General features: G+C 41.2%; 1 pseudogene; it reads right to left on the bottom strand.

Moving 5' to 3' along the window:
* Window positions 1-1,141: 1,141 nt before the first annotated feature.
* Window positions 1,142-2,636, bottom strand: LOC136322328 (phosphorylated adapter RNA export protein pseudogene; annotated as a pseudogene).
* Window positions 2,637-9,068: the final 6,432 nt, after the last annotated feature.

Raw genomic sequence — 9,068 nt, 5'->3', positions numbered from 1 at the left:
AAAGGAAACATCCAGCCAGTTGTTGATTCTGTCTCAGTTTCAATGCACTTTTCATTAAAGCTCAATTTAAAAAATTTAAAAATTAACACTACATTTATAATACCTGTAGTCTCTCTGACTTCCATAGCCTGTGTTGTACTATTATGAGTGGTTTTACTTTCTGGTGATGGTGGAAGGGTCATGTGTAGGATGCAAAAATATCTTTGTTAAGCTCTTCTAAATTGGAAACAGATCAGACCCCAGCAAGGTCAATATCAGTAGTCAAATCAGAATAAACTTTGTGTGGAATTGACTAGAATAAAAACTTTAATGTGGCCCTGGCCGGTTGGCTCAGCGGTAGAGCGTCGGCCTGGCGTGCGGAGGACCCGGGTTCGATTCCCAGCCAGGGCACATAGGAGAAGCACCCATTTGCTTCTCCACTCCCCCCCCCCCCTTACTCTCTGTCTCTCTCTTCCTCTCCCTCAGCCAAGGCTCCATTGGAGCAAAGATGGCCCGGGCGCTGGGGATGGCTCTTTGGCCTCTGCCCCAGGCGCTAGAGTGGCTCTGGTCGCGGCAGAGCATCGCCCCCTGGTGGGCAGAGCGTCGCCCCTGGTGGGCGTGCCGGGTGGATCCCAGTCGGGCGCATGCGGGAGTCTGTCTGACTGTCTCTCCCTGTTTCCAGCTTCAGAAAAATACAAAAAAAAAACAACCCAAAACAACAACAAAAAACCTTTAATGTCTTAAAGGTTTTTCCCCACAGCATGAACCAGTGCATTTACATTTTTATTCTAGTGCTCTCTTTCTTCTACTTGCACTATTTGGGGGGCATATCTTTTAGAATGTCTGGTTCCTCACTTTGTGTATGGTTTGGAAGAAAAAAATACAAAACAAAGAGTATATACTTGTGTTATATACTACATTGTTGGCCTTGCATTACCTGGAGCTGGGGCGGTGCCACTGTGTGTCATCGATGAGTCACCCTAGAGTCTTCTTTCTGCTTTACATCAGTGCTATGAGCATTTTCAGTTCCATATCTTTCTAGTGTCTTCTCTTTTTTGTGTGAAATTCAGTAGCCAGTATGCAGGGTCACAAACAACTCTCGTCTCCCCCGACCTCCAGTATAAATAATTTATTCCAATGTTATTTTAGAAAGGTGTATTCCTTAAAATGTACTAAAAAAAATATCCAAATCGACCTTAAGGGCTTCCTCTGCATCCAACTTTGCTTCTCCATGTCCTTCCTGGGATTCATCATGAGACATCAGGGCCTCATTTGTGTCAACTTGTGAAAATTTCTCATGATATATCATTATCTTCTTGGAAATTTAGACTTTAGTAGCTTATTTCATCTCCCCAACACTTGTGTTCTCCTCTTCCTAGCAGTTTTTTTTTTATTGTCATATTCCTTTTGGTTTTTAATATAGAACATGTCCTTAATTTGTTCCTCCCTAATACTAGGAGTGCTTTTTAGGAGATTCAAGAAAACCCTACCTGGTGTTTTTTTCTTCAACCGTTCATTATGAAAAGGCCACCGTTTTGTTTGACCTTAGCAGTTTCCATCAGGAGTTCAATTGCCATTTGGTTCTCAATTATACTTGCTGCTCAGGCTATCAGATCTTTCTTTGGTTCCTGCCACCTGAAAGTAATTAAATTTCAGCCACTTTCTCCTGAGAATCTTCCCCTCTGATCTCATACCAGCCTGTATAGTTCATTTTCAGTCTGTCCCCTTGTCTGTCTTGGACAGATCATTTCTCCTTGAGATGCCTTGCCATTTCCCTCTTCCTTTGAGCTTGATTTCTTACCACCTTGCACAGATTCAGCCAGCTCTTTGTCGAATTCTTTCACATGTTCTTGAGATACCCTCTTCGTTTATTATGAAGCAAATAATTGTAGGTCTCGGATTGTCTGCTTTTGCCAATAGTACCTTGCATTTCCAAAACACCAAGTCCAGTGACTACGCATCTTGATTCTGCTCCTGCAGTGTGACACCCCATAGATTGTTGACCTTCTTCCCGCCAGCAGAAGGCGGTTTCTAGCTGCTCTGGCCAAACTGAAAAGGCTCTTGTTTGGGAGGAGAGTTAAAACATTTATGTTGTTTGTGTTTCCAAAGAGAGCTGTCATTATCTAAATCAGAAAAACTCTCTTCAGTTGAGTCCACACCTGTAACAGTACAATAATGTGATAGTAGTGCTGTAATGCCAGTGACCGAGGCCAGGCAGGTCCACATTGGATTCAGGCAGATGGTAGAAAAACTGTGGAGCTGGAAAGGGTTGGGCCATTCTGTTTAATAGAGTCTCACAACACAGGCAGGGGAAACCACCTTTCAGGCAAAGAAGTAGCAAAATGGCCCCTCACAGTGGCGGGCAGGCAATTCGCCACCCGCAATCCCCCTGAGCACAAGCACCCATAGCTTTACATAGGCCATACACACATGGTGCTGCCATGCACTCACACGCCAATCAGGCAAAGAGCTTGCAGCCGGTAAACCAGCGAGCAAGCCTGACACAGCTGCCGCACAGGTGCACAGGCAGCTGCAGTAGCCAGGAAGGGCCTCACTGTGCTGTCCTCACCTAGTACTTTGGGCACCTGTGGCCTGTCACTGGGTGTGACTGTTACGTCAGAATCCACAAAGACAGTGAATTGGCAATCACTCGACATCTCCTTAGTCATATATCAGCTGATCCTTATCAGAAACTCTCAACAAAAAACTTCGACTTCCTCCTTGTCTTACATCACTGGGATACATAAAATAATAAGTTTTTATTGAATACTTGCTACCATCTGTTTCTCCCTCTTCCCAAACTTTAATTCACTCTGTAGGTTCATTTTAATGTGTCATCTTGGCTGAGTCCCAGGGCCTACAAATTTGTTCAAACAGCCTCTGGATGTTTCTGATGGTGTTTGCTGGATGAAGCTAATATTTACATCTCTAGACTTTGAGTAAAGCAAATTACCCGCCATAATGTAGGTGGGACTCATCCAATCCATTAGAGGCTCTAATAGAATATAGTAGATTGAGCTCTCCCAGATTCAAACTATGTACCTTCCCTCAGTATATATGTTTCTGTTTCTTCGGAAAATCTTAATATATACACCCACTCAAGCCATATAATTGGTATGTATCATTATCACATTTTCATATGGTGAAACTGCTGCTCAAAGAGATTAAATAATATCACCAAGATCATACAACTAATATGTAGCAGAATCAGGATTTTAATTTATGCTGTTTGCAAAGTCAGTGCTCTAATATTATGCGTTGTATTTATTCTGTAATGCTATGTTGTACTATATTACTGTACATAATCAAAGAATCCTCAGTAAAACTTGGAAGTACATTCAAAGAGCCAGTGATATGGCACCTTCCACAATAATTTTTGGGTTGCAACCTACATGCTATTTCACATAAAGTGATTAGAGAGTAATATCAGAGATCCTGTTTCCTGGAAAAAGTTTAATGGTGTTACTCAGAAAATACCACGTCACTTGACTAACGGGAGCTCCATTTTCAGCTTGGACTCTAAGCAGAAAGAAACTATTTCCTCAAAGGTTTTAAATAGTGCTTCTCTTCATAGCTTTGAAAAAAAAAACCTATTACCTATTATTTGACTATATAACAGTATATTAAGGAACAAACATTTTTAGTTTTCAGTATACTTCTTTTTTTTATTTTTATTTTTTTGTATTTTTCCAAAGTGAGAAGAGGGGCTGGGGGTGGAGGGTGGCAGAGAAACAGACTCCTGCATGCGCCAGACCAGGATTCACCTGGCATGCCCACCAGGGGGCGATGCTCAGCCTATCTGGGGCATTGCTCCACTGCAACTGGAGCCATTCTAGCCCCTGAGGTGAAGGCCATGGAGCCATACTCAGTGCCCAGGCCAACTTTGTTCTAGGGGAGTCTTGGCTGCAGGAGGGAAAAGAGAGATAGAGAGAAAGGAGAGGGGGAAGGGTGGAAAAGCAGATGGGTGCTTCTCCTGTGTGCCATGGCCGGAAATTGAACCTGGGACTTCCACACACCAGGCCAATGCTCTACCGCTGAGCCAACCGGCCAGGGCCCTCCGTGTACTTCTATAAGCATTTTTTGCAACTTATAATGATAGTAGAGATCAAATTGTATATTCTTTCATCAAAAAAGTATTTTAATAGATGAGAAATGCTGTTCTTTTCTTGAGTTTCAGAAGAAAATCTCAATATAAAACAAAAGTTGGTATTCAAACTTGAATCCCCTGTGTAACCAGGTACCTAGGGATAGAAATAAAAGTAAATTAAGCTCATTTACTAGACTTTATTTTTTAGTTCATGTACCAGAACCTGATTTACACTAAAAGAGGGTAGTGGAATGTCAGAAAAACCCAGGAATCAATACCTGCTTTCAAGCCATTTAGAACATCAACTTAAACTTAAATTTTAGCCACCTGTGTCGGCTATTGCCATCGGAAACATACTGATTTGCGTAAAATACCCTAAGAGGAACCACAGGATAGACTGAAATTGGAAGCTTCTGACAAATAAAAAGGCAAATCAATAGAAAAGTGGAATGCTGGAAAGGCAGAAGAAGCATTAAGCAGGAAACGTAGTCTTCCTATTTTTCCACAGACTGAGTGGATAAATGAGCCTACACCATGAGGTTAGTTGGGGTGCTCGGTTTTCATGGTTGTAGCGTGTGGCCATCTGTCTAATCCTATACAAATTAGGAGATCCCTGGGAAAGCATTAATTTTTATAACATCTTAAGTGTTTCTTGCAAAATAGATTAAAATTGGTTTGGGATAATGAAGGCACATGCACAAAAGTGATGAATGCCTCCCCGGGAGCTCTCAGGGGAAACTGCGATGAGTCGTGGGAATTGGTATTAGGTCCAGTCAGAATTTGACATCTTCACTAATGGTCTGGAAGAGGGAGTCAATGGCTCATTAATGAAATCCACAGATGAAGTGGAATGATTGATTGGATGCAAGAAAGCAAAGACATTAGTGATATTAGTAAAATGAGATGCATCTTATGGAAATGCCCTCTTGTCCTTTAAACAGAAAAGCCCACTCATCCTTTAAACAGAAAAGCACCATCTGACCCATATAATGGGACCAATCAGTCTGAAAATCCTGCCTGACAGCAGAGGCCTGGAGGTGAAGCTGGGAAGAGTTTAGACGGGAGACAGAAGGCCGAGCCAGGACAATCTGAGCTTCTCTCTGGAAAAAACTCATGGGAGCTGCTCGGTGTCCACATGCTTCCTGTGGCTCCTGACCCCAAGCCAGAGCCTCGGATATTCACGGGTTCTGCCTGGCGGCCAGCCTGTCCTCGGACTTCTAGCCCTGGCTGGGAAAGGTGGTGCCAGCAGGGCTTCCCCCTCAGCCATGGCCAGACGGTGGGTAGAGCATCAGCATGGGAACTGGATAGTGTTGCAGTTTGGATCATGAAATATCTCCCTCTCTGGCCTTTACCTTCCTCCCTCCTAAGTGGGTGTGTGTTCTAGTCACAGTCCTGCTGCCTGTGGCATCTGCTGCTTCTGTCACCTCATGCCTTGTCCATAGGACCTGCAGCACTTTGAGGTTACTTTGCTGGCATCTGTGTGTACCCTTCACTCTCCTGTGACCTCCTGGGGCAATGTGTGGGGTTGAAGAATGCGAGTACCCACTGGTGAAAACCTATGGCTTTAAAAGACCTGGTTTTAATCATTGATTCCTCTAATCTCGGAAGAAGCCAGCTCTCTCCTTAGGGTTGGCTACACTCCTCTCTCTTATCCGCCCCCCTTCTCCAGCTTAATGCAGGCTCCTAACTTTGCCCTGAGTAAAGGGAGCTCAGTCCTCCTGGACCAATAACCATTTTCCCATCTTTTATGATGGTCCTGTCCCCTGTTGGGCAATAAGACACAGCCAACATCTCTATCATAGCACAACCTCATGTAAATTAACCTCAAGTTAGGATTTTTAAACGCTAAATATATATATAGGTTGTTTCCTAGTGAGAACCAAAAAGCCCATTGAAAGACACTTCTTTCAACATTATTTTTAGGCCATCCAGAGACCCTATTTTAAGCTTATAGTTATTTAACATGTTGAAAAGTTTTGGATTGCTGGTTGAAACAGTAAGTAAGCCATTATGTGATTGTTAAATTACCAAATAAGAAACAGCAATGATCATAATTCCATCCATTTTAGATCAAAAAGTATCCAGTGGCTGGTGGATTTGGATGAGGGACCCAGAATATGGGCTTCTTCAGAACGAAGGTTAATTGATTGCTGTCACAAGACTGACTTGGGAGACCAAGACCCCATGGATAGCTGGCACATCACTTTAGTCTAGACCTCCTTACCCTGAATCTCTTTGTAGGGCACCGAGTCCAGGACACATATCCCTTTATTTCTTATAACACTAAAAAACCCAGTTTCAGGGTAATACCCTCTGAGAATGCAGTGTGTGGACAATGCCCAAGATGAATTTTAGACAGCCCGGGCCAGCTCTGATGCACATAACTAGGGAGGAGCCAGAACCATTGCTTGTCAACTCATGACTGGATGCCTCCATCTAAGCTTTTATGAGAAAAGGCCTGACATAACCTAACTTCTACAGCCTCGGCTTCTGTTGTCCTTGACAGGAAGCTCCACTGTGGCCGGACCAGAGCCCAGCATCTCTGATTTCTGCTCCAGTGGTCTTTCCCTCGGAGCCATTGCAGCCGCTGCTGCTGAGATCACATTGACTGTCACCCTCAATTAACCTGACAGGATACAGTCCTCCCAAACCTCTCTTACTACTGAGAGAAAAGAAGAGGCTTAGGGTAGGAGAGTAAAAAGGGCTTTTATGTTCCTGGCTTTTCCTACAGGCAAATCTCTTAGAAAATTGCTGTTTTATTGTTTCCAGGCGCTGAGCTCACATTATACTAGCCCAAGCCTGGAAGGCTCTGTCAGCCCATCCATCAGCTTTTATGGGGTGAAGACCTCTGAGAATCACGGAAACCACTCAACAAGTTGGAAATGTTAATGACATAGTCCAAGTAAACACCAAATCTTCATGCGTGGATATTACTTACCTTCCAATTTCTTATTTCACATAGAAGTAGCATAGAACTCTTTTGGAACAGAAACAAAGTGTTTGTGTGGCTGCACATGCACAAACAAACTCCGAGGATAATGTCAGAGTCAAATGCATGGGGAATTTTCCGAAGGAAATGAAAATGTAGTTCCTGTCAACCTTTCTCAGAGAAGCCATTCTTTCATCTCTGGGAACATATTTCTGACTATATGCAGTCCAGAACTATTAGAGTCTTTACTGAAGTGATGGGGCATTGGATATTTCTCCCCATGTAAACAAGTTTCTGATTACTTTATTTCTTGCTTTTATCCATACAACTTAGTAACATTTGTTATCGACAACTGCAAGATAAGAAAGGAACTCTGCTAGTTTGTTCAACACCCTTTTTAGTTAGGCATTTATTAATTGTATTTTACAAAGCCCCAAAGGTGTTATAAGCTATTGTTTCACTATTGTTGCATTAATCATTACAAGATCAAGAAACAGAGTAAACAGGTAAAACAAATAAAAGTACAGGACACCCAGTTAATTTTGACTTTTCAAAAAAGAACAAATAATTTGAAGTATAATCAACAAATATTGCATGGGACATACTTATAGTAAAACTTTCTATTATCTGAAATACAAATTTATATGGCCATCTCTTCTGTTTCCGGAAGTCCTACCAAGAGACAAATTTTACCCAAAATGCTTCCAGAGTATGTTTTACATCAGTGTGTAGCAAACACACTGGCTTCCCCATTAGAAATTAACCACTACTTGACGATTGGACTAACCACTTGGATCTCAGCAAGGAAAATATTAAGAAGGAATTGAAAAAGAGGAAAGGCTGACAATGTTGTCGTTGCTTTTCCAGGTTGTCACACTCAATTTGCCACTCTTTATTCTTTATTCTATTTTTTAAATAATGCACATTGATAGTTCTTCTTTTCTCAGAAAATAAATTTCTTGACCACAGTAAATTTCTTGGTTGCTCTGCAGTGATTTTCAACCTTTTTTTTTTCAGGCACAAACACACACTAATTACTAAGATCAGTGCCCCTGACTAAATACAACCATTTTCATCTCATGGCACAAATAAATTAGTTACTAAGGAAGAAGAGGTCAGGGCCCCTTTTTCTTTAGTAATTAGTTTATGAGTGCGTGAGAAACAAAGGTTGAAAATCACTGCTCTAAAGGATAAACATGAACATAAATAGGTCCAAGTAATATGAGGAAAAAAGAATTTATATTGATATTTGAAATTGATATCATTGTATCTAAAAAGCTGTTGTTTTTTAAAATAAGATTTCTAAATTAGACAAAAACATTGTTTCATTTAGTGTCAAGTAAAGCATCTTAAATTTGATATTTAAATGCTTTTCATAACTGTTGTTAAGAAGTTTCTGACAATTGTCTTTATCCTCAGCAATTAGTATTTCTAGTATTTTAATATACATATAAAGAAAATAAAAATATATTTTAAAAAATATAAAAAATATTTTTTAAATTATTATTTTTTAAAACACCTTTTTGTGGCAAGAATTAGTGCAGGCAAGATGAGGTTCTCAGTGAAAAAGGAGGTGTTATATGAGTCGCAGACATCCTGAGATTGCAGGTGCATGAACAGGAATGGTACACAGTTCTGGAAACACCCTTTTCAGCCAGCCTCTAACTAGTTCTGAGTTTATCCACAAAAGCAGTCTTGCTGCAGATCTATACAGCTGTCATAATCTCTAGATGATTCTGTCATCTCAAAATGAGAGTTTGGAGAGAGAACAGACTCTGGCTTTGTTGCTTCTATAATCAAATGACATGGTAATACTTAAAATTCTGGGAGTCCACAGTATACAATTACAATACACATGAAGAATAAGGGCAGGAGATCGGTTAGCCTTTGTAGAATGCTTTGAAGACATAATCTAAAACTAGTGAACCTAATCCAAGAACAATTTTCCCAGTGTCCATTTGGGTCTCACCTTGGAAATCCAGATATCACCTCCTTTAGTTTAGAGATGGACTGATCTACCCGATCAGTGCTGCACAAGTTTTTAGCAATAGCACAGACATGACCTAGGTTAAC

Source organism: Saccopteryx bilineata, chromosome 2 (assembly GCF_036850765.1).
Source record: "Saccopteryx bilineata isolate mSacBil1 chromosome 2, mSacBil1_pri_phased_curated, whole genome shotgun sequence".
Classification (NCBI taxonomy): Eukaryota; Metazoa; Chordata; class Mammalia; order Chiroptera; family Emballonuridae; genus Saccopteryx; species Saccopteryx bilineata.
This window is presented reverse-complemented; position numbering and strand designations above follow the sequence as displayed.